Source organism: Lathamus discolor, chromosome 3 (assembly GCF_037157495.1).
Source record: "Lathamus discolor isolate bLatDis1 chromosome 3, bLatDis1.hap1, whole genome shotgun sequence".
In the NCBI taxonomy this organism is placed as follows: domain Eukaryota; kingdom Metazoa; phylum Chordata; class Aves; order Psittaciformes; family Psittacidae; genus Lathamus; species Lathamus discolor.
Window position 1 is genome coordinate 39,892,381 of NC_088886.1, and position 24,978 is coordinate 39,917,358.

Consider the following 24,978-nt stretch of genomic DNA (forward strand, 5'->3'; position numbering starts at 1 on the left):
TTCTAAATAACCCCTGTGATTAGCAACCAGCTTTTCTTGTCTCAGCTCATCACAGGCTAGCATCCTTCCAAAAGCTTCTTATAACATTTTCATCTAAGACATAACATGCAATTATCACCACTGCATCCCACACACTCCCAGGGATGTGGCAGGCAACAGGAGTTGCACATGCACAGCCAGTGTCACCTTCCAGGGGCTGCTGGGGAGAGGCCACACAGGCAGCGTTGCACAGGGAAGGTGGGCAGTTGCCAGGTCCTGGTTAAAAAGGATCCTTGGAAGCCTGCAGCAAGTATGTTAGTCTGGGGCTTTATCCAGCTTTCATCAGTCAGAAAGTGTCCCCAAGGTGAACCGCATACCTGCAACAGTTCACACACAGCCAAAGGGCTTTTTGCCCTTAGTAAGCAATACACAGATGCCAGGTTTTAAGTCCAGTGGGACTGAATCTAAATATAGTGCAATTCTGAGTGACGGACAATTTTGAAATAAGATTCTTTCTGGTTTTGTTAACCCTAATATAATGCATTTTTACAAGAAAAACGGTATTTTTAAAATTCTAAAGTGCGTTTCGAAAGATTTAGCGTCTACAAAACAGCAAGAAAAAAAATTCAACTTCAGAAGTCTTCTTGCTTCAAGCCACAAAGAGGCAAATATAAGATGATCCCAGTTTATTTAAGTGGAAACTCTGAGTTCTCCAGAAACATCATCCCTCCTGCAATCCTGCTGTAAGCAGGAACTTTTACTGTCATCCCCACTGTAATCCTGCCACAACCAGAAACTTTTAGTGTTTTTCCATTGACTGAATTCTTTCTGGCTAGAAACAAATTCTGGCTTTAGCTCCCTCAGGAAGTTTATTCTAGAGGCAATCACAAAACCTAAGTTACAGTGAAGAGACCAGCAGACTACTTTGGTGGTAACTGCATCCAGAAGCAAACTGGCCACTAATTACAGCAGCCCCATGGCACAACTGGGCTCCAATCTCTCTCCTGCAGTGGCATCCCTGTACCTGGGGTGGAAAAGTCACCTGGCTGGGGACTGACCCCAGAGGCTCTTCCCCATCATATTTTATGGGTTTTGCTGGGAGAGAGGAACATCACCTCCCACAGGGCAGAGACCAGAAGCTGTTAAGTCAGTGGATGTGCACAGGGATGGATTGGACACAGAGTGTTTTTCCAGGCATTTCCATCCTCCACCCAGCCTCCTGAGACTCCTTCCCAGGTACCTGCCCAATGGAGAGTCTGAGTGACAATGTTTCAGCAAGATCAGCCCGTTCCTTTGCTAGATTTTCAGAAGTCATCAGAAAGGAGAACTAGATCCCAGTCAACCATCAAAGCCAAGAAAACTTCTATCTATCTCTGGGAATGAGCTAATGCATTAGACGTGTCATTCAGACTCTCTAGCTTGTCTTGGTCTTGAAATACCAGTTATTAAAAAAACTACATGTGGAAATGAAACGCAGCCTCCTAATGACTCCGCTTTGTGCCAGGCACCTACAAACAATTTAAACGCAACCTGTTTGTTCAAGTAGAGGAGGCTCTCTCCTAGCTCACTTCCACAGGCTCCCTCCACAGAAAAACCTTTGTGTGATAATTCTGGGCTCTCCTCTGCAGCAGTGAGGAGAGGGCAGTACAAGATGGACAAACCCCCGAGAGATTCCTATGTGGAAGACACACCTGACACTCACTGGCATTCCCACACCAGCCAGCTTTATCTACAAGACTTTTTGTCTGGAAAGCAAAGCAAAACCACAGACTTCCAGTAGCAGTCAAGAGGCAAGAACAAGGAAACAGGGTATACTGTGGATTTAAGAAATCCATGTTAAATAAAGTGCATTGGAGGACTGTAAAGTGTGACCTAAATCAGAGCCATTAGCAAGAAGAGCACCATCACCAGCCAACATCCGCACAGTTAAGGTTAAGCTGCCATATTAAGGGATTAACAAAACACCTAACAACCACCAGGACACTGATAGGCTTACAGAACTCCTTCCATCACCCAGCTGACTTCACCAAACAGAAAGACTTACATCAGGATATTCTGATTTGCTTCTTGGCTTCAACTAAGCAACCAAGTATTTCAATTGCATCAGATTTCCAAGTGCAGCCTGTGACTCAGGAGAAAGATCTGTCTTATTCTTATTCTTGCTATTTGTTTTTCTGAAAAGTTCATCCCATAACCAGAGCCACAACACCCCACATATACTTGGGGCATGAAAAGCATCTCAGAAAGCCTAACAAAGAACCACAGACACTGTCATGCCTATGTGAGTTCGTACCTAAGGGCTTAAAATACAGAAAGATTTTAATACGGACCTATTGTAAGGAAATTATTTTCCAAGTTTTAGTCCCCATTTTTAGCTATTGGGATGTGTATTAAAGAACCATTGATAAAATACGATTTGCACTCCACATTAAAAAGTGTTCCCTGGCTTGTCTGTCAGTGACTAAATATTTGTTGTAATTCTGTGTTACCGGGATCTACTTGCTGTAACACTTGTTTCTGGCCTCTGAGGTTTAGACAGACCAATTTCTGGTAGATTCCTCTCTCAAAGTTCCCCAACCTCCTGCCTTCAGCAGTTCTGCCTGAGCTGCCTTCAGCTCACAGCTGGAGCTTTTCTCCCAAGGTTGTCCCCTTTGAGAACAGCAGTTGCTGCTGATCTTTGGTCTTGCTTTTGAACCCTTACAAATTTGTGTCCATTACAGATTCTTTGAAGTTCTTCCAAGGGTTCTATACTAAGAGCACTAAGCCAGAGAGAGACCTGACAAAATGCCGACATTTCCACCCACCCTTTGATTATTAACATTTAGAGAAAATGCCAGATATATTCGGAGCCAAAGCAAGTATTTTTCTGTGTTACTGCTGCATTGCGCATCTGAAAGACTGATATATATATTTAAAAAAAAACAACAAACCCCCCAAAAGAACAACCCTCCCCCCCCAAAAAAAAGAAAAAAAACCACCAAACCCAAAAAACAAACCAAAACCGAACCCATTTGATGCTGAAATCCAGAAGGCCAGATAGATGCTATATAAACCATACTCTAAAACCTCTTTTCAATTTAACAGACCTCCCTGACACTTTCAACTCTAAAGGATTACTTCTACCCCTCCCCCTGGTTAAAAAATAATATACATACACGCACACCCACAGACCTCCAAGCCAAACAAAACCCCACAGAAGAAAGCAGAAGGGATAACGGAAGAGATAAGCCCAGACAAAGGAAAGGAACCTCCTAGGTCACCAAATTTTGCGCTGCTGCACGCAACCTTACACCAATGTATTTGAAGAAGAGGCGCACCATCTTCTGAAGGAGGAAAAAGATTCCCACCTGCCAAATTGAGCCAAAGTGCCAGAAACGTTGAATTCCAGTTCAGTGACATAATCCCCATGAAAGCTCATGTTTCTCACTGTCTTCAAGAATTAATCCCATAAAGTCATTCAGGGTAATTACTTCAGAAAGGGTAGATGTGCTTAAATATCAAAAGAAATACAATTCTCTCTATGAACGAAGGCAGACATGCTGTGAAAAACACAAAATAGCCACTGAGCTGTTGAATAAAGTCTACTGACAGCACAGCAAGATAATGTTGTCATATCTGTCTATACTCGCACTTCACCTCAGACTTGGCAGGAGAATGCAAGGTAGAAATAGGAAATAATAATAGTAATAATAATAATAAATCCCTTTCAATAGTGTTGGCACTTACCAGTGATGACTTCTGTTTCTTGGCCTGTTGTTCATCATTCCACACTTTTTATTAATGACTTCTGGGCAAAACCTTTTCAACAGCCATTAAAAACATTCAAAAAAGTTTTCGGACCCTAAAATGGTTTGCGCTAGCTATGGGGAAACAAATGAAGCCTGGAGAGATGCAGACAGAGACCAGAGCACAGGTGCTGAGAAGGTCTGGGACATCAATGCAAGTCATCCAACCCATTCCTTGACCCAGTCTTCTGCACCCTCTTCTTTCTCACTTTGTGTAAATACTACCATGCAAATCAGAGAGAAATGGCTTTTCAAGCATGTATTAGAGATTTGTCACATTTAAGCTCACATTGAATGAAAAAGTATGTCAGCAGTGCTATGACTCAAAAGTCCAGGTGCTGCATTGTGTCATTTCACGACACGGACTCAAGTTAATGCAGACTCAAATCCTCGTTTATTGTTACAAAGCTCTTTATATCCCCTTGTCTGGTACTTTCCAACCTGCACATACGTACCATGATCAATCTCATCGGCATCTGTGAAACCCTCCAGGTAAATAGACCAATCACAATGTTGCAACCCCCACATCCTCTAGCCTCCATCTGAGACTCCCACCACAACTACATCTGGGCCCATCTTCCCGAGGCTTGCTCTTCGACCTTCCCTGTCCTTCACCAGCCCAGCTCATCGCTGCAGGGCTTGTTAAGCACTAAGGCCTCAGAGCTCACTCCCAAACTGTTCACCTTCACTCCCCACACTGCATTGCTGCTAGCAATGCTTGAGCAATGTGCCTTGAGCAAAAGAAGCGCAGAATGAAAGAAGATGCTATCAATTGCCTGTCAGCCAGACATTTCCTTGAGCCTAGACACAGTCAGCAAGAAGTGTGATAAGAAATAGAGCTGACAGTTATCCAAGACAGATCACAGGCTATTTCATGGTAGAAAATTTTATTAAATACAACCACAGCAGTAATAGCAAAGTTCACCAGAAACAGGAGCTGTTCACAGCAGCTTCCACTTCCTACAGCACTGTACACTTAAGTGAAGGAACGTGAGAGCTGTCAGGTTGCATACAAATGTTTGATGTCTCCTCACAGAAAGCTCACCCAGACATCAGTATTCAAGCCAAGACAGGTAAGAGTCCTGTTACATTATCCCTAGCTATAATAAAGTTATCCACTATCTGAGAACATTTTCTTGATACACTGTAATTCTAGATTAATTACTCCCTTAAGTAAAGAGTACTACACTCAATAGCTTTGCATTTCCTACAGCCAATTTCCAAAAGCCATAGAACAGAACAAAAAAGAGGACAGTAAAAAGGAGGAAAAGCACGTTTTTCTTGTCAACTAAAGCAGTAAGGCCAGCAAGAGCCTTTAAGTGTCTTGAAAACTGATAATACAGGATTCTTTCAGCCAGCTGAGGAGCTACCTGAGAAAACTGTACTGATATAACTAAGAGTGCAGTAATGGACTAGTGAACAGGCTGTGTAGCTGTGGTTTCAGGTGAAACTGCAGCACTTCTGATTTGTACATGCCAAATAATTACGGTAAGAATGACACAGAGTGCTCCAAAATTTAACAGGAAAATGATGACTTTAACAGGAAAATAATTATTAGCTTTCCTACAGATAAGCACAGAAGACCTCCATTAACACAATATTATACCATTTTAATATTTCTGTACAACCTTGGTTTGACAAGTTTGAAGCTGCCAGTGAGACCAGTACCTTCATAAAGCAAAATGTGGTGTTTTCAATTTATGCATATCACATGCTACTTTACTGCAACACCCATAAGAATGAGCTACAGGGATGTGTGGGAAGTGGGGGTCAGGGTGGAAGTCCTTCCTTCACTTGAGTCTTGTTGCCCAAGCATTGCTAGAGACAGTATTTTTCCCTTGAAGTAGTAGCTGTATTTAGAATGAAACACAGTTTGGAGACTATCAATAATCAAGTATCCATAAAAAGCATTGCTAATATACCAGAATAAACCAGAGTAGTTGCCTCTCACTTCCCAGTGGCATAAAATGGGATCCCATCACTAACAGCCTCACACACTGGTTTTAACAGTTGTATGCATTTTTGTGGCAATTCAGCAGTTGTTTCTTAGACGATAATTAAATACACTTAAATGAGAATGTTGGGAGAAATCTTACTAACGAAGAGCAAAGAAAACATAATTCACATTGTTTCGGATGAAGCAGTCCAAGTCTTGAGATACTCATACATAGAAAACCACAATTTCTCCTTACCACCAGTGTTCAAGTCCATTGCCAGTCTGACACAGTCACTGCTGCAGGCACTCAGCACACACAGCAGCACATGGGCACACCTTTAACTTCCCATTGAAACATCAGTCATTTCAGTGCAGGCACGGAATGTTACAGCTGCATTTTACTACAAATTTATCTTCAGGGAACTGGTACAGGATATAAGATAGCAGTGTATTACCACTGACATCAACACAAAACAAAGTCTAATACCCTCACAGGGTAGAAAGCAGCAGAGCACCAAGTATTATCTTCTTTGTCTTAACATGGAAATACCAACTATAAATCATACGGGAAAGTAAGAAATTGTGGAAAAGCTTTATTTCCAGGCTATGGCTGCATACTGTAATTTTCAGTTCCAGGGAAATTTAATGTAGATACCATAAATTGTGCTTGGATTGTCCTGTAGTGTCATGCTTACTGGGGTGTCCTGGGTTCAGCAGTAGCAGTTATTTTTCTCCTTCTTAGTGGCTAGTGCAGTGCTACATTTTCATTTTTTGGCCTGGGAAGAGAGCTGATAACGCTGATGTTTTCAGTTGCTGCTCAAATGTTTGGTCTGGCCAAGGACTTTCTGAGCCCCATGCTCTGCCAGGGAGGAGGGGAAGCCGGGAGGAAGCAGAGACAGGACACCTGACCCAAACTGCCCAAAGAGGTATTCCATACCACAGCACGTCATGCCCAGGATGTAACAGGGAGTGACCCGAAAGGGCTAGGGCACTGCGGGGTTGGACGAGGTATCGGTCGGTGCTCGGTCGGGTTGGGGGGGGGGGCAAGTTATCTGTTGGCTGGTGCTGAGGTGTTGTATTCTCTTCCCTTGTTATTTCCTTTATCATTACTATTATTGGTGGTAGCAGTAGCAATTTGTGTTATACCTTAGTTACTAAACTGGTCTTATCTCAACCCGTGGGAGTTGCATTCTTTCCGATTCTCCTCTCTGTCCCTCCAGGAGCAGGGGGAGGGCAAGAAGGGGGGGGAGTGAGTGAAGGAGGTTTGTGGTTGGGTTTAAACCATGATATGGGGGCACACAGAAAGGAGCAAATAATCAGTATTTATCCAAATGGTCAAATTCATTAACACACCAAGCAAAAGAGACATACTGGTACAAACTGTATGAGCTCAGAAAGAAAGGGGAGAATGCTATTCACTCCCTTCACTCAGCTCTCCTGTCATTCAACTTGGCACAAAGCACAGCTTTCCTCAAGCTGACACGTAGTTTTCACAGTTTGTTGAAAGCCCCTTCAGTTTCTGAAAGCATTTTAAATGTACTTTTCGCTGTATTTATACAAGGAGTTGTTTTATACCACTAATCAACTCAATCATTTTGAAAGCACAAGAGGTAGATTGATCCTGGTGCACACAACAAGCATTCACCAATACACTGAAAATTTTAAAGCATTAAAGATTATGGTTCATACACAAACAAAAATCCCAATTATTACAGAACTGGCAAGGAAGTGGAATCTTGATGTATTCCACAAAGAAAACAATTATGTTCTTCTTAGATATCCTTTCTCTGTGTCTTATCCAACAACATGCCTCAGCCGCCATCTGAAGTTTAATTAGAGCAGTTGAATAGTGAAAGACACCGATTCATAGTAGCTGCAGTAATTCTGATACACACTAATTCCTCAGAGTATCGTTTGTCTTTACTGATACTACGATCTATATACATACATGTACATAAACAAGATATTTTGATCTCTGTTTACAATCAGTTAAAGTTTAGAAATTGCATCACAAGCTGATGCAATTTAGGCGATGGATCTTGCACATGAAATTCAAGTGCTGACTGCTGCACATGTGGCAGTGACCACAGAAACTACAGTGAAAAAAAAACCAAACAGGAAACAGCAGAAAAACCAGCATAGCGTCAGATGCCTAGAAAAGAAGAGAGGAAGAGATCTAAACAAGATGAGTCTTCAACTTCCTGGTGCAATGGCTTAACAAGTTTGAAAGTGTGTTAGGTTCAGCATTCCTGAATTTCCTGCTGTTGCTTCTGTGCAGTATTTAACACAGAACTACAGCTTGTAATGATGGTAGATAGAAAAATAATGAGGAACAGTGTGCGCATCCAGAATGACAGTGGAAATTTCCACATTCGCCTGTCAAGCCAGTCCAGAAAGGAAATGAAACTCAAACGTTCCATCTGTACAGGCATCAGATACAGAACACACATTATTCGAAGGAATGGATTTATGAAGCTTTTGGTGCAAAAAACCTTTGCACGTGCATGTCCAATTTAGGATATCATTCTGGTAGCTGCACAAGAAATCAGACATTTGCACATTCAAACAATTCTTAACCGAATTGCTCTCTAACTTGTTAGCTCTGCATATGAAACATGTGCTTTCCTACTTGAGCAATACAAAGTTTAAGACAAGATTTTGAAAGATAGATACTGATTCTACACAATGAACTAAGCTTTTGAGTAAAGCATCATGAATGCAGCAGTTCTGCCAAGGTGGCTAAATGTGTCCTCCATCTTCATGCACTGCATAGAAAACAAAGAAATCAAATTGTAAAAAAGCTGAGATTAACTGGAGCAAAGCCAATACCATTTGCACAGCATGGTTGGATCCACCCTGTAGAGCAGGGATTTTTAAGCAGAAAACCAAGTGCCATTCTCAAAGAAAATTCAAGTGTCACCTGAAGACAAATCCTTATTAAATGCTACACTTCTACACTCTATTAAAACTTGTTTCACCCTTTTGTATCTTTATTGCTAATAAGTGATATGATTTTAAATATCAGTGACCTTGAAAGTTGTTTAAAAGTTCCATTTATGCATCAATAAAAATGCCTCACTCAGACTCTCCCTGCAAGGCTTGCATGACAACCTGTCAGTCTGTAATTTACTACTGCATTACTCATCTGGTAGCAGGTCTACAGGGAACCTCGCCTGCAGAGCTCCTTCCCCACAGCCTAGCTTGCTTTGAAGTTTTCAGCCACTGAAAGGGTTCTTCGTCCACGTGTATTCATTTAGCCGAGCCAGTAAGTCACCGCTTCAGCCTCCCTGTCACGGAGCTGCCTCCTACCTATGGTGATTTATTAGAAAAATAGTGAAGTCACTTTATATACTTTTTTCATTGAGGCCTTTACCTTTTTTATTAGTCTGAAGCTTCTGAAGCAAACACTTGAAGGAGTCATTGTCTTGCTCACATTTTCCTTTGTTCAATTCTTAGGACCACTACACTGATACCAGTTCTGTGATGTAACCTGCAAAATCAATGCTATGGTTTTTGCAAGCACAAAATTTGTATGTAGCAGTGAGTGACAGACACCGAGAGACAAAACTTCCCTAGAATTAAACACAACAGGCTTCTCAGCACCTAATAAGCTAAAATGTCTTGTAGATGTTGTTCCACCTTGTATAACTCCTATACTCAGCGGCTAGAAGTTTTCCTGAGGTTACTGTTCCATTTAGAACCAGAAGAATATATTTTACTGTCTTTTAATACATGGGATAAAATTGTAAAACTTGTTGCACACACTGCTTATCACATTATCATGATAAATAACACTAGTTCAGTACTTGTACTGCAACACCTTCAGGGCACATACTGACTCCAAATACATTTTACTCAGCTTATCACAGGTACATGTCACTAATACTAGCGTACTTCATGCCTTGCTTCAAAAAATCATTTACCTGTATGAAACAACACAGGATTTCATCTCTGAGCATTTCTACCTACCATAAAGTAAGTGCCATAAAGTAAAAACTAAATGCCATTTCAGTTCCAACCATGGCACACCATGTTAAGGGGTGGTAAGCCCTTGCACAGGGCTGTGACAGTTACGGAAAGCTGTGGTATGAAGAAAGCAGCTGTGGGGAGCTTGTACAATAAGCATGCATCTCCCACAGTCAGGGAAACAGAGCAGCAGAGCTGGCCAAGATAAGGGTATGAGATCTTTATAAGACTCCCCAGCTGACAGGAGTTGACGGCATTTGCTAAATGTATTTAATTTCATTTATACTCTCAACTGCACCCAGACACTTTGAGTCTCACAAGACAGAAAGCACTTGCATAAACATATGAACTGGAAAATAAATAGACTGCTGGCAGAGAGTGAACCAAATGTGTTTGTCAGAAGCACTTGGGTTTGCAAAATTAAGTCCTCTACAGCCAATTCCTAATCCTTGGAAACCAGAGGGAGTTCATCTGTGTCATCACTGGATCGGAATTTTGTCCCTCATCCTTAATTTTATTATGACCTAGAAATTAACTCCAGCTCACACAACCAACCAGGTACCTTTTATATATATTCACAAGGGAAAAATCTTCAGAAAGAGCAGAGGATGCAGCATGCTACACTTACTTTGTTTTAGAAGAATTGAACCAAAACCATGAGGGGAAAAGGAAAAGCCAGCAAGAGACCATCCATAAGAACATCAGGTAGAGCAGAGGCTCAGCAAAGGAAAAGTGTAATAAAACAAAGACAATTTTTTATACGACTGTGCAAAGCATCTGCCTTTAAAGGATTTGATCTGTCTGGCCTCTCTGCCAGATGTTTCTTATTCTTTTTATAAAAGAGATGGGTGAGAACAAGCAGAGTCCATCTCTTAGGTCAGAGCAACCTGCATAGGAATGCCTGTATTCCCTCTTGCCTCCCTTGGAGACAACCTGAGCTTCACAGAGCTTGGCACGAAGACTAGCCAAACATGGATTTATTGCAGTTCTCCTCAATTTTCAGTAAGTGAGAGTACAAAGTTTTGGTTTGAGTTGAGCAAGCAATTGCATTCAATCCCAAGTGCTGTTTTGAATCAAACACATTTTTTACCATGTTTCAGTGAAGAAGTCATGAAAAGCTTATATGATTGTAAGAACATTTTGTCACAAAATCCAAATATTCTAAAGAAAGGTTTTGATAAAAACTTGTGCCATGACAGTGCGTTGGCAATAGAGTCTTCCTGCCAAAAATCAGTCAAGAGACTTATCCGGAAATCAAGATATCAAACCAATCTCCATTTTAGGTTTTATCAAAAGGTAGGTACAGAAAATGCAGGTTCGGTCTCCCTGGCAGTGGGCAACCAAGCAGTGCCATGGATGAAGGGCAGGTTGTGTTACTCCCTCAGGCACATGGCTGCCTCCTCTCTGACCAGCAAGACGTGTTGGCCAGACCAGACAGATCCAGGCAGAGCAGCTACAAGGGAACACCAGTGAATTTATACCAGTGTGTACCCTCACCAGTGTTTTGTGAATACACCGGTGTCATTCCTCTGTCAGGTTCCTGAAGGGCTCTGAAACAGGCTGTAAAAGTCTTAGTCCCTTCATAAGGGTTTATTAACTTTGGGTTTCCAGATCTGGAAGGTAATTGCTAAAATTTTGCTTGTGAACAAAACGGTTTAAGTGCTGCTCCTCAGTGCGGCAACAAGAACCTCTATAATTCAATGTAATTGTATTACCACCAGGTGAGATAATCCTTCAGGATAATCCCACAAACTTCAAGGACATCAAAACAAGTGTTTATGTGCACATACATGTAGTAGCAAAGACTGCAAGACTTTGCTGCTCCTGTGCCGCAACCATTTAACATCCTCTCCCAGTTAACATTTGCATACATTTAACTATTTTCAAGCTTTCTGAACAGTCTCTTTAGTTATTTAAAAAGGAAAATTGCTGCTGCCACCCTTCTGGACTCAGACTTTTCCCCTCCCCCCCCCCCCCCAAAAAAAAACCCAAACCAAACAATTCCCCATTGTGCTCAGACTAAGACTGCAGAACAAGGGTTCTCCCTGGGCTGCTCTAGACATTGCTCCATTCATTTTCGAGAGGCATCCTTCCATTGCTTAAGAAGCAGCACCAGAAGCCCAGTGATTTCCCTGGTAGGACACTGGTTGGCCACCACAATCAAGCCACACAATCAGCCACCACAATCGAGTGCAGCCATAGGAAATCAGCTGAAGGTTTTGGCAGAAGGGACTGGGGTCCTTCTTTGGAGACTCCAAAGTCAGCAGCTTTCTCAGGGCAGTCTGAGACTGTGGGATGGACTCCCACAAGGGCTGTACTCCACAGCAGCTTTACCACCTTGTCCACAACATCCTTGCTGCTTGAGCAGCAGCACGCTGCAAGTAGCTCATGGCATACTCCTCCTGCCCTGGGACCCAACACTGCAGCTCCCAGTGAAACCCCAGCTCACAGATGCTTGATACTACCCTGGGATTGACATGAGAAGCAGATAAGAATAAAACATTTTTATTTATGATTTATACCATTACAGGATCATCAGTGCACAGAAGTCTCCAGATTTGCCCAACATGCATGATTTTGCTCTCACAACTGTTCAACATCCTTCTAGTGCGTCACTTTGGACTTCACCTTGGAAGCAAAACCAGAACAAAGCCAAAGGCTCACTGCTAAATGCATAGTAGATAAAACAAGCAAGCAGCCAAGAGCATGTGAATTTATAGCTAAGTACTTCCAGACAGCAACTCTGGTCTAATCTCTGTCAGAAATGTTTTTCCAGGATGGGTTTGTTGTGGTTTTTTGTTTTTGTTTGTTTTGTTGATGTGGTTTTGGTTTGTTTGCTTTGGTTTGTTTTTTAAAGGTTCAGAAATTCTATGAGTCTTTTGGAAAAAAGGACAAATTATCCTCTTTTTTTATTCTTCCCTTTTAGTGAAAAGGGAATTTCCTTTTCTTGAAAACACTTTCAGAAGACTGCTTTAGTTCCGAGGCTGGAAAACTAGTACTTTTGGCCAAGAATGGTATTGGGTTATTCCATCTATCATCCGCTTTCAATGTTGAGTGGATAACTTACCTTCCTAAACTGTTACAAGAGACAGGGCCTCAGTCTGAAGGAGAACAAAAAGTAAGTAACGCTTACCTTTTGTTCTTAGAGGCTGTCACAAGCACTACACTGGCTACCCTGATGCAAATGCAAGCCAAAGGACAGAGAAAAAAGAAATAGTAAAATGAAGCTGCTTTAAAACTACATACTTGCTCTTTCAAATGTGTAACTAGCACCTTTATTCTGTTATGAAACAAAGGGAAAAGTGTTCAAAATGTTCACAAATTAAGATCCTCTGTGACTAAATGTAATATTTACTTGAAGCAAATCTGGTATTCACATATTTGTTTTTTTCAAGTGCTTTGAACATACGCTGGACTTTATAAATACGCCGGAAAACATTTAAACTTCAGCCAGAGGTGACTGTTTCATTTCAGAAATAAATACTGGCTTTGGGCTGACAGAGGAATAGCTCAGCATGACAAAGCAGCAGCATCTGGGCCTCCTGATGAAGACCAGTTTATGGCAACAGGTTTCCAGTTTACAACTACAAGCCCCCATTATATCATGTTACAAAGAGCTAGGCTTGCTTTGGAAATAATTTGTACCTGAATGTTATCCAAGTACAATCAGCCCCAAAACAGCATTGAGAAAAGAGGCATTTCCTCTTCATACCAACAAAAGTGATAGAGAGTATGAAAACTAGAGGTGAATGCTGTTGCAGGAATAAGTAAAACATTGCTCTGGTTTCCAAACAGAGCTGTTGAGCAGCTCTTGAGAGCTGCCGAAAGAATTAGATGCACATCCCTATCAGCTCGATTCAACAATTTTCTTCATATGAAAATGTCAGTATTAAGCTTGCTGTTGTGGAAAGAGAACATATTTACTAGCTTTTAATAGAAAACTTTCAGCCTCTATTCACAATCTGCTGTAGTTTTACCCAAGACAGGAGTTAAAATCTTTCTTGGTCTAACTTCTTACAGTTATGTATTTCAGTCATTCAAAAACAGAGCTATTACCATTTTCCTGATCTAAGTAAATGGTTATTTGTATGGCAATGATACATATTTTACCTACAGCTACCTCCTTATGACCAGCAGAAATAGCCATTTCCAGTACCCCTTCTTTGCTTGGGGAACGACAGACAGACACTGCCATGAGAAATGAAACAGCTTGAGCATGTGGACTGGCCATTAACTACTAACTTGTCACGCAAGGATCAATCACACCAGTTGCAAAGCCTGCAAGTTTCCCCATACAGAACTGTGCTGGCAAAGATTTTTGAGCCAAGCTGTCTCTTCCAGAAGCCTCCCAGTGCAGCAGAATAGCCCACTGGGAGGCAAGTCAAGCTTTCAGTGAAGGCAGAGGGCAGCACAGGTCTGCCCACCAGCAGCACTTGCTGCCAAGCCTTTGGTGCCAAACATGGGAGCCACATGCCCACAGTGTGGTCCAGGCATGTGCCAGTGACAGCAGTGCCAGGGATGCTTCCCCATGACATGTCAGCTGCCTGTGAGTCATCACTGAATGGGCACTGCTTCATCTCCAGGAGCAGACAGGAAGCCCAAGACATGCAGGGGTTCTCTGACAGAAATGAGAAGCCCCTAATACACCCTCCTGACAACACCAGCAAGTAACATTTCCTACTCGAGTTAAATGAAATCTTTCATGGGCTGGCATCAACATCAGCTGAGCTACCTTGAGTGGAACATACAGCAAAGCAAAGTACACCTTGCTTCAGAAATGCAAGCTACCAATCAGATATAAGATAAGGTGCTAAAGTAATTTAAAGAAACTGTAAGATTTCATAAACTCGTGAATTGTAAAAGTCCATAACCTTCATCAGTTAATTCTTTTCTTAAAAAAAAAAATAATTTCAGCCACAGAATGCAAAAAAATCAAAAGAATCAGTAATTAAAATCTCCATTCCTCCTTTATGAAAGGTTTACTAAGGAGGGAAAAAAAACCCAACAGTAGTAAAGCAAAGTGCTATTCATCTGGAAGTAAAATATGTGCATTTCTACTCATACAGAGTTTACAGTTGACTGCCACTGCAACAGGATGAAATGCAATTTGTATTTCTGTTCCTACATAGATGATAGTTTCTGTTGTGCCTATAGCTAAAGCAGTGCAAAGCAAAGGGTTACCAGGCATTTACTAATTCCTCCTGTGTCCTGCAGATGCTGGAACAGCAACTGTGGTGCTTTGGCCAGACTCTTCACAAAGCTCGGATGTGCGGGAACACACGTGCATCTGAAGAACTTCACTGAACTGTCACACACCGGGAACCTTCTTGACACGTCAGTGGCTGTTCAAGCAGACCCTTGCACGTACAACTTATTCCTCCACCCACATGTTAACGAATCTTACAGTCTCTGTTTCTCAGGACTGAGAAATATGCACCACTGCACATAGCAGAGGAACAAAACATATAGAAAAAGAGTAGATTTTTAAATTTGGATTGTTGAAAATGCCATTTAACACCTCTTACAAGCGCCTGCAATTTGCAGTGCAGACATACATTCAGTAGTCAACCCGTATCACAAAAGCACAATGCAGAAGTTTGCCAGTGGCAGTCCTGAACCCAGAGAACATGCTGTGGTCCTGCTTTTGCCTGTTCACTGTCCCCTCTGCAGCCAGGTGAGCTGCAGAGCTCACACGTCCCCTCCAGCCTGCCACAGCCTGTGCTGCAGTGGTTTGGTTGCCAGCACCACTTCCCTGCAAGAGAGGCAGCCAGGCCCTTGGAACACACCAGACCTCGGGACTGAGCAGCCCTGGGCTCTAACAAGAGGGAGCCAAGCCCAGCAATATTCATTTCAATGTTTCTGGGAAAATAAAAACAGAGGCTGATCAAGAACAGTATTCTGCTGCTACTGCACTTTCTGCTTGGTAACTGTTCTGCTTCCACCTCCTGCTCTTGAAGGCACGGTTTTGTCAAGTCCTTCCTTCAATCTCCATCAGCTTCTGAAGCACACAACTCAGTCCCTTCCTCTCTATGTCAAGAAAAAGCATCTACACACCACTGAAAGATGGACACAGGGTGGAGGAAGCCCCTTACTCTCTCCTTCAAGTTCTCCTCCCAGACACTTCCCCACTGCCCACCTGTCCCTCCCCTGCCAGACACACTGCCTTCACACATGAATCCTGCCCTTCCTCATTCCACCAGCGAGCCAGGCTCCCAGGACAAACGGGTTTCTTAGCAGCGGTTACTCTTGTGAAACATGTAATTGACAAAACATGAAATAGAAGAATACTGAGTATCTACCAAGCAAGCTCCAGGCTTGTTGGCTGCACTGTGAATGAAGGCGTGCCGTTAAAAAAAGGCCATATTGATAACTCTAAATGTGTCTGTGTCACATTAGTAAATATGATTTAGTTACTGGTTGAATAGCAGACTTTATTTTTTCCCCCAGTACAAAAAAAGAAGTAAAGTCACATATATATAGACTGTTCTGATTCCTATACAGTGTTAAATACAGCCAGCCTCTTGAAAGTCATCATTTTTCCCCAGGGCAACAAAAAAAAAGAAAAGAGAGGAAGTCATACTTTTGTTCTTGAACTGTATTCAATTAAAGACTTACTAAGACAGTGAGAGTTTTAGATTCTTAATGTATCACCATTTAATTTCTGGATGCAAGTCAAGGAATAAACAGAAAAGAACATTTATTTTAGTGCCTTCGAGTTGCTTCCAAATGCTCTATTCCACATCCTTAACAGAAAGCTAATAAATAAAAGCAGATTATGCTGGACTGAATGCAAGGGATCCCAAATCCCTGGATTTTGGAGCCTGACTCCTCACCAAAGGATCGCTGCCTGCACCAGATGTCCCAGTGGGCCCCACAGCACCTCCTGCCTCTGGACATGCCACCCAGCTCGAGAAGCTTCACCCACAGCCACAATCCCTGCAGCTGGGCAGGATCTGCAGGCAAGGAGAGGTGTGCCTTCTCTCTGCAAAAGGATTATGCCAGAAGCAACACGGAAACAGGGGATAGGAGCAAAGGTGCAGGGTAAATAAACACAGGTTTTTTGAACTTTAGTCTATATGAGAACATCAGATTTCTTGACTTCCAGCACAGCAGTCTGATAGTCGATAAAAGGGTTTTATAGAAAACTGTGGTTTTGGAATAGCTGGCAACTTACATCCTTGGAGAGTACATTATATGCAGTAATGGAAAGGTCATTTGAACCGACTTATGGCTTTGACACAAACCAACAGAAATATACAGTTAAGTCTGAAATACACAGAACATTTCCAAAACAAATGAAACGTAATAGGAGTCACTTAGGAAACCAGTCCATTCTTGCTTTACATATATGCCAATACGAAACCCTTTTGTTCCATCTAGCACTGCTGAAGGGCGCCTAACCTCATTCACTAACCTCAGGATCAGCAAGATATTCCAGAAGAACTGGCATAATAACACTTCCTCCCCGGTTCCTTTTTATCCCAGTAAACATCCATGGAGGTCAACGCTGGTGGAGCCAGCTCATACAGGAGAAGCTGAAGTTAACAGCCCACCAATGGGGCAAACTCCCATTTCACATTTGGTTTAGGCAAAGTAATGGCAACCACCAAAAACGCATTCCCTGGGTAAACAAATGCTAATACAAATATGTCTCTAAGCTTCTTTGGATGTGTTCATATTGGACTCTGGCTTCATGGAATTGGAGTGGAACTTACTGACAAAACCAGGTTATTGTGAACTTCTAGTCCCAAGGAACATGGATCCATGCACTTGCCATAGCTTAGAGCCAAAGCACCGAAATAAAGGTCAAGACATTCAAGAGATACCTTTAAGCATATCATTAACTAAAAATTCCCACCTTTCCTTATAATCAGCAAATCACTAGCACAACACAAGAAACACAGGCTTTTAACCATCACCTTTACTGAGTTTATTGGGAATTACATAGATTACCTCATCAGTGTTAGCACAAGTTTGCTACTGTACACTCCCACCTCATGCATTGTCAAGGAACATAAGTAAACAGCACTGACTTCAGAAATGTATGATCCCAAGATATTTGTAAAGTCATATTTGGAAGAGAGATTTTTTTCCGTGTTGTGATCCATTTTAAACCAGAGCACAACATAAACATGTTAAACCTAATAAACAATACAGCTTTAGCACTGTTTAAATATCGAACTACGGCTCATTCAAAGTGGAGTTCAAAGCAGGCCAGTCATTTCTCATTCAATTTTGTCGCAGGAGATAGGCACCACAAGAGCTTCAGAAAGACAACAGCTACACAACAGTCACTGCACACCATTGAAGAAGCCACAAGACAACTTCCTTATGACAAAAGTAGCAGAAGAGACACACAAGGATCTTTATCTAGCTAAAATCTCATGACCTTATGAGAATTAAATTTTTAAGGTATTTTTAATTCAGCATTTTATACTCGAAAATGATTGAAGCACTCTGCTGAACATACAAATGGAGTAAAAGGAGAAAATGACAAGTTTAAACTCTCCACTTCTTACTTTTCTAATTCATACCACACTTTCACACTATCTTCTCTCAAATGACTTCTCAGATGCTATTAAAGACAGAAGTTATTCAACTACTTAAAAGTTAGAGGTTTCAAGGAGACACACCACATGAGCATTCTTCCCTACCTTCTTAATCAATTAGTTTGTTGATACAAGTTCTCCACACAACCAACGTCAATGTTAATTCATTTAGCATACTCAGTCCCAGATTCCACACATTTACTCACTACTTGCTGGTACAGCTATAGCAGAAAAGCCTCCTAATGTAAGTTAAACTCACACAGCAAGGTCAATTTTTTATAGCATGCAACCTACCAGGGCAAGTTCAGCAAGTAAAATAACATGCATTAACCGAAAACATTTTTATCTTCTATATTGCAAACAAGCATATCATGGTACAGCGTTCAGGCTTTCTTACCTGTGGAACAGCCATCTTCTCTCCATATTTCAGCCCAGAAAACCTCTAATTTTCTAACATTAACATTGACTTCAAAAGGCCCATATAAGAATTCCTACACTTCTCAGGCCCTGCTGGTCTTCAGTCGTAAGCCTCAAAGCTATTTGTATTTGTTCAATCTACATTAAACAGAACAACATCAGGCCTTACAAAAAGAAAAAGTCTAATCCTCTGCTTACTTTTAAATAGTCCCTGTAGGTTTGTGTGCATAACAAAACCACAAACACAGTGGGCCTTCACACTGCCACTCACCTTTTTAACACCTGAAAATAATGACGTTTCCTGGCTAATTAAAAACGGTGACAAATTGAGGACAAGCCCTACCAGCTGTGCAGAAGAAGGGCTGCAGCTGAGATGTGAAAAGCTAGCATACCTGACAATAAAGCATTGCTTTTAGAATTCTTATTTAACTGCAATGCAACTGGGAAATAAAACATAATAGAGTTCAGAAATATAATCTCATCTGTAAATTTGGAATAAGCAACCATGCCCTGTTTCTTTTACCCAAAGGTATCTGTTTGCTTGTTTGGGAGGAGGGCAGGAGGGTTGTTTGGTTTTGTAGGGTTTTTTCTGTCTGGAGTTTTTTTCAACTATTTACAAGATTAAATGGTCAGTGTACAGGGCTATTTTCATGAAATGAGAAATTCTTACTTCATCAACAGCAAAAATGATTCATCCCATACATTAGTTTTTAGCTTGTTTACAATTGTTTGGTAGGTGAGTTTTAAGATTCTTGTTTATGAGCTGCCAGAAAATCTTCCTTTAACTCTTGCACTATACCCACAGATTATGTAGGCTTATAGATTTGTAAGTAACAACACACTGCCCTTGTGCCTCACACATTTTTTACTTAAAACATTGGCTAATTATAATTAGCAACTGTCAAATGGGTAAAGATGGTATCAGCTATCAATCAGCTATCAAAGCTATTCCAATTTCCACTGATACATTACATCATTAAAGATAATCTATTGACATATATATGCCATTTTTGTATCAGTTAATCTTACCATGGTGAATTACAGCTTCACTCAGTGCACTGTGGTATACAAAAGAAATAAAGACTGATTTTAACCACTTGCTGTTTCCAGGAGCTGTTATCTACTGCCCAGCAGGTGCTGCATGCCTCCTGGTGGTGAAGTACTTTCAGTTCACAGTGCCCACATCCATGGGTAGTAATTTCCAAACTATCATACTTGGTAGTCTAAGTTTAGGCCTTTCAATGCCAACCCAAAGTGTACAAGTACACCCTGAAGGTTGCAGAACACAGCAGAAACACCCCAGCTGAATTTGGCAGAATCTAATCAGGCAAAGAAAATCCCTGGGTTTGAATTCACGTCATGCCCAGTATGCTCAGTTCCCACAATGACCCGTGAACTTCTCCAAGAAGCACACTAGGAGAGAACAGAGTTTAACAACAAAAAAGTCACCCTGTCCAAAAAAACATGTGTAGTGGCTCCGGAAGAATGGAGATTAATCCTTTCACCTCACAAGATTTCTCAGTTTGCAAACCATTTGTAAATATATGTCTTTTAAACCACATAGGTCACGCTCAGCAAGAAGCAAAACCGAAACAAAGCTTCTGATGAGCTGGTTTGTTCAGGCGAACACAGATGAAGCTTTCCAAATTAAAATTCAAACCTCAGTCATGCTTTCTGCAAACTGCCCAAACCGTTCTGCCCCTCATGGATTAATCAAAGCTGTTGATTCATGGCAAAGTTACTGGGAGAGTATAAGAAGATACAATTAGGGTTTGTTTGTTATTAGTTTTTAATATATGAACTGCGCACATCGAAACAACAAGAGGAGTCAAATCCCTTATCTAAAGGCACCTGACTGTAATTTTGTGGAGATGCATAAACAGAAAAGTTTCTGCACACTCTTAGCATAACTTTTTATTTTTAACTGCACATTGAGGAGTCTTCTAACGCATTTCTTTGCTTCAGGTCGAACAATATCATGGGAGAAATCACAAGTCACTTAGATCAAACAAAACTGGTTGTAACAATTTCCGACTAGTACAATTATTTTCTGAGTACTAAGACTGGCTCTTGGGATTAAACAGATAAACTCAGATCCTGACAACTGAGCAGCAACCATCTACGGAAGAAAGCACTTTAAATAGAAATCTTCCAAATACAAGGTGAGTTTTTAAAGCTAAAAGGGAGGGAAGCACGGAATATTTACAAGGCCTAGAGACTTAAAAATGCAAGAGAATCAGTGCTGAAATATTTAACTTCTTCTGCTTGTGTAGCTAATTTTGTTAACATTTTATAAATATGTTCAGCTCTTTGGTCCTTCTCATGTTTTATTTTTTATGAAGAGATCATAGTTCAGCACTGCTGGGAAACGGTGAGCTTCACTGCAGGACTAACACAGAGGAAAGGGCAGGCACCAGTTCATTACTGTAGTGCTCCAGTACAGTGGCCATCCTACACTGTCCCCCAGTATAAAAAGTGAGCACTGACACCAGCTGGGGGAACCAAAACTGTTGTATAACATATGCAACAAATCTTCCCACCCTACAGGATCCCATAAGCATTCAGCATCAGAAGCTTTACCAGTTTCAATAAAGCACTGTCTCTGCAATGCACAGCATGAAGAAAATAAAATAACCCATAGGTCTATGTGACTCCACGAGCATCAGATAACAGGAGAGGGAAAGAATGACTGTAACTTAGATGAAGGGAGCACAATATCTAACTAGCAAGAGCGCAGGGTATTCGACCTATGAATTAGCACAAAAAATTGGTGTGGGGGCATGTTGTGATTGTTACAGTTTCCAGCTCAGTTTATTTTTTCAAAAGAACAGAATAGCTGACCAATCTATAAGCATTTTATTAAGGCTGTCCCTGTGCAGTCACTGTCCTGAAAATGACTTGCACAGGCAATAAAGAACCCACAGGAGCAGGTTTGACAGCAGCCTGGTCATGGTTTCTGTTCAAAGGCAAGGGCACAAACCGATCTACCAGAATGGACTGCGACACTGAGAACTAAGATGAGAACTGCAAGAATGCTGTTTCCCCTGTAAGGATCACCCATTGAGTCACACACCAGCACGAACCAGAGACTGAGCATGAATTGACTTAAAGAGTCTTCATGGGTTTATTCATGTACTAAGGCGCAGTTTTGCATGATCTCCATTCACTGAATTTGACTAACCCTTTTTTACCAGCATAGCCATCTTCCCCTCTCTTCTGACCAAGGCCCCTAAAGTATACCAGTATGCACAACCGAATCTTGTATTCATCCCGGTAGCTTCTTTACACTGTACAATGCCAAACTATTGCTTTCCAGATCAAGCAAACAAGACATTACAGCTGCTTCTTCAAATTTAAATTAAATCAAAACAATTCTATTACTCTCAAGCCTTTAATAACGCAAATACCCAGAAAACCTGCTGCCTTATCTTGTGAATGTAAATTCATAGTATATAGTGGCCATCAAGAAACAATGACATGCCAGATTAAGTGTCCTCACAATATACCTGCAGAAACCAACATAGAGACTTCAAAATCTGATTTCAGTACGGCTTTTGCAATTCAAACCACTGAAAAAACCTCCAGCCAATGTTTAAGATGAGCACTGAAAACATCCAGTCTACACCTGCAATACTGCTTCAACAGTGATATCTGTGTTTCAGCTCATCTGTTGCTTGAGTAGATTTGCAAGCTTAACATCTCTGCTTTCAAGGTGGTCTGCAAGGTGATTAAAGGTCTCACTGAAAGCACAGGAACTACTGATTGTATGTGTCATTGCAGATCAAACATGCAATTACCCAGTTGGAGGATACGTTACAGTAATGAGGATAGCAGATTTTCCCCAGGCACATAGTTTTAAACAAGCTTTAAACTGGAGAGACAGATGATCCCTCTCCTCATGCCCACCTCTAATAACTACTCGGGTGAAAGAGAAAGACATTACAGCTTTCCACAAGACAAGACAGACCTTTCTCAGCTAAATAGGTTATTATCTGTGTGTCTGTATCAAATGCGCCAAACAGGAGCTTTTGATGCGGCTGCCAATACTGTGGATGATTTATCGGGCCCCATGTCATCTGAGCTCAACAGAGTTCAAAAGCAGCAGCCAGTGGGAGTCCCTGGCTGCTCAGAGTCAGTAACAGTCCACCCCGACCAGAGAAGATAGATTGCCTCCTGACCGCACATGTGAGGTTCTCACCAGTCAGCAGGGTTCACAAGAAGCACAAAAGAAAGCCGGAGCTCGGAGCTCCACAGCCATGGGGCCACTGCCTGGGACAGGGCAAGACAGGACAGGAGGGGTGAGGAGCTACAGCCCCATGCACAATGGACCGGGCTGGCACAGCAACCAGCAGACAAAGACAACGATGGGGATGGAGCTGGGGTTTGGGATGGGGCTGGGGCCAGCCCATCTGAGATGCAGCCCTGGCAGTGGCTGCTGAAATGGACGCAGGCTTGCTGGGCAGAGCAGGGCAGGCAAAAGGCCCTTCTGCCCAGAACTGCATGGAGAAAGCAAATGTAAAATTTTATGTTGTTTTAATCTTAGCTTTATGTGAATTTTATGGCCATGACTTTTGGAACAGAACTGTGAACTGAAACACATGAGTCTGGTAGCATCATCTACACAACTTTAATTTCATCATTATATTGAAACCATAACCCCATACCCTTCCTCAGGACACAAAGCATTTTTCATGCACTCAGAAGAGAGGCTCTGCAGGAACCAGAGAACAGCATCTCTTCAAGGGTGGGCAGCCACGCTTCCTGGCCACGTTTCTCCCTCCAGGCCCCACAACCCTGCCAGGTGACAGTGAGCATCTGTGCATGGCACCTGGGAGACGCATTGGGGAATGACGTACTTCATTCCCACCTGAGAAGCTCGTTTTGCTGAGTTAGCACTCAGTGTAAAGCCAGCAATCCCCATGACAGGCAGCACCAACAACTGACACTGTCTGACATTGCCAAAGCATCTTAAAGGGCTGAGAAGAATCAACATGGATGTCAGGAGTGGTAACTTCCACATGACAAAGAGAGCTTTTACCTTAACTGGCTCTAGCAATGTGCCTGGGCAAAATCTGTATCAGTTTTATTTGGTGTCTGTGGTAAGATGGTAACCAGCAATACCTGTCACAATGCAGAAGATATTTAAAAGGATCAGCTTTGTTGATAACTGTGAAACAGCTTGTTTTACTCCAGATGCTATTCTCTATGGCTACACACACTCAAAAGCATATGTAGGAGCCTTATTATATCCTGATAAGATTCTTACATTACTGTAGCTTCACTGAAATCAGCTAAACTTCTCTTAGGCAGTAACAGTAACAGGACCAGTAAATCCAAGGTGTATTGTAGCCAGTCGTGCACTTCTGAAAATTAGCAAGGCAAATCAATTTCTGCAGGAATAAAATTGAACTCTGATGGGATTCTGAACTTTGAACCCTCTACTGTGAGATTTTGACCATGGGAAACAAGAGTGGAATCTCCTTCCCCATGACCAGCTGCCTCGTTCTTTCTATGTAAGTAGAAAAATCTATTTAAGCTTTATCAGATTTCTGTACTAAAACACCAAGGTCCAGACTGTATGCCTGAATGTGTTTGCTTATACATAGGAGAGAATCTCAGTCCTCTTTACGTATATTCTTCTGACCTACTGATTGGTTTCTTGGAGACTGGTATAGAGCACCACACTGCATAAAGCAGATGCGACTTAGAGTCCCCATTTAAATATTTGCATAAATACACTAGCCACTCAAAAGCACTGATTGTGTTTTCAGAATCAACTGATGCTTTGCTGGGAGCTTGTCCAATTCATTGCAATGGAACTTAAGTGTTTGGCTGTGACCTTGAGCCACAGAAGAATTGTACCCAAGTGTGTTACTCTGAAAATACCCAACAAGGCACTCAAGAGAGTCATGTAATCCTTTTAAAGGCTGTCCAACAACCCACTGAGACAGCCCTTAACAATACCGTATCATACTTACGTTAGTTGCCCTGTTAGTAACCTGTAATTCACAGTCTGATCAGTTGCTTTAACGCTTATTTGAAGAAACTGATTTATATCACAAGCTTCAATCAGATGTCAGAGTTCTTTGTCGCACTGGAGGTACTGGGATCCCATCTAAAAACTGACATACTTGCTTTAGAAAACCAGATAAGATCACCTGAAGATGCGCTACTTTGACTCACTGTGTAAGACTCTGTAACTCAATATCACCTTTGCTCTAATGTACAAGAACTTGACTATATTGCGTATTTCAGCATAATTTTCTGCATGCTCACTCAAGCACAGTTTACTTAATTTCTCAAGCACTCAGCCTCAGAAGCTGAGATCTGAAGAGTACATTTGAAA

General features: G+C 41.7%; 1 long non-coding RNA gene across 1 annotated transcript in view; it reads right to left on the bottom strand.

The window, feature by feature from the left end:
• The window catches only part of LOC136010943 (uncharacterized), a 31,911-nt gene extending 13,131 nt beyond the window's left edge, over positions 1 to 18,780 (bottom strand). The window contains exon 1 of the long non-coding RNA XR_010611090.1: positions 18,613 to 18,780. This is a non-coding gene — a long non-coding RNA (uncharacterized LOC136010943). The remainder of the gene's footprint in view (positions 1 to 18,612) is intronic.
• Positions 18,781 to 24,978: the final 6,198 nt, after the last annotated feature.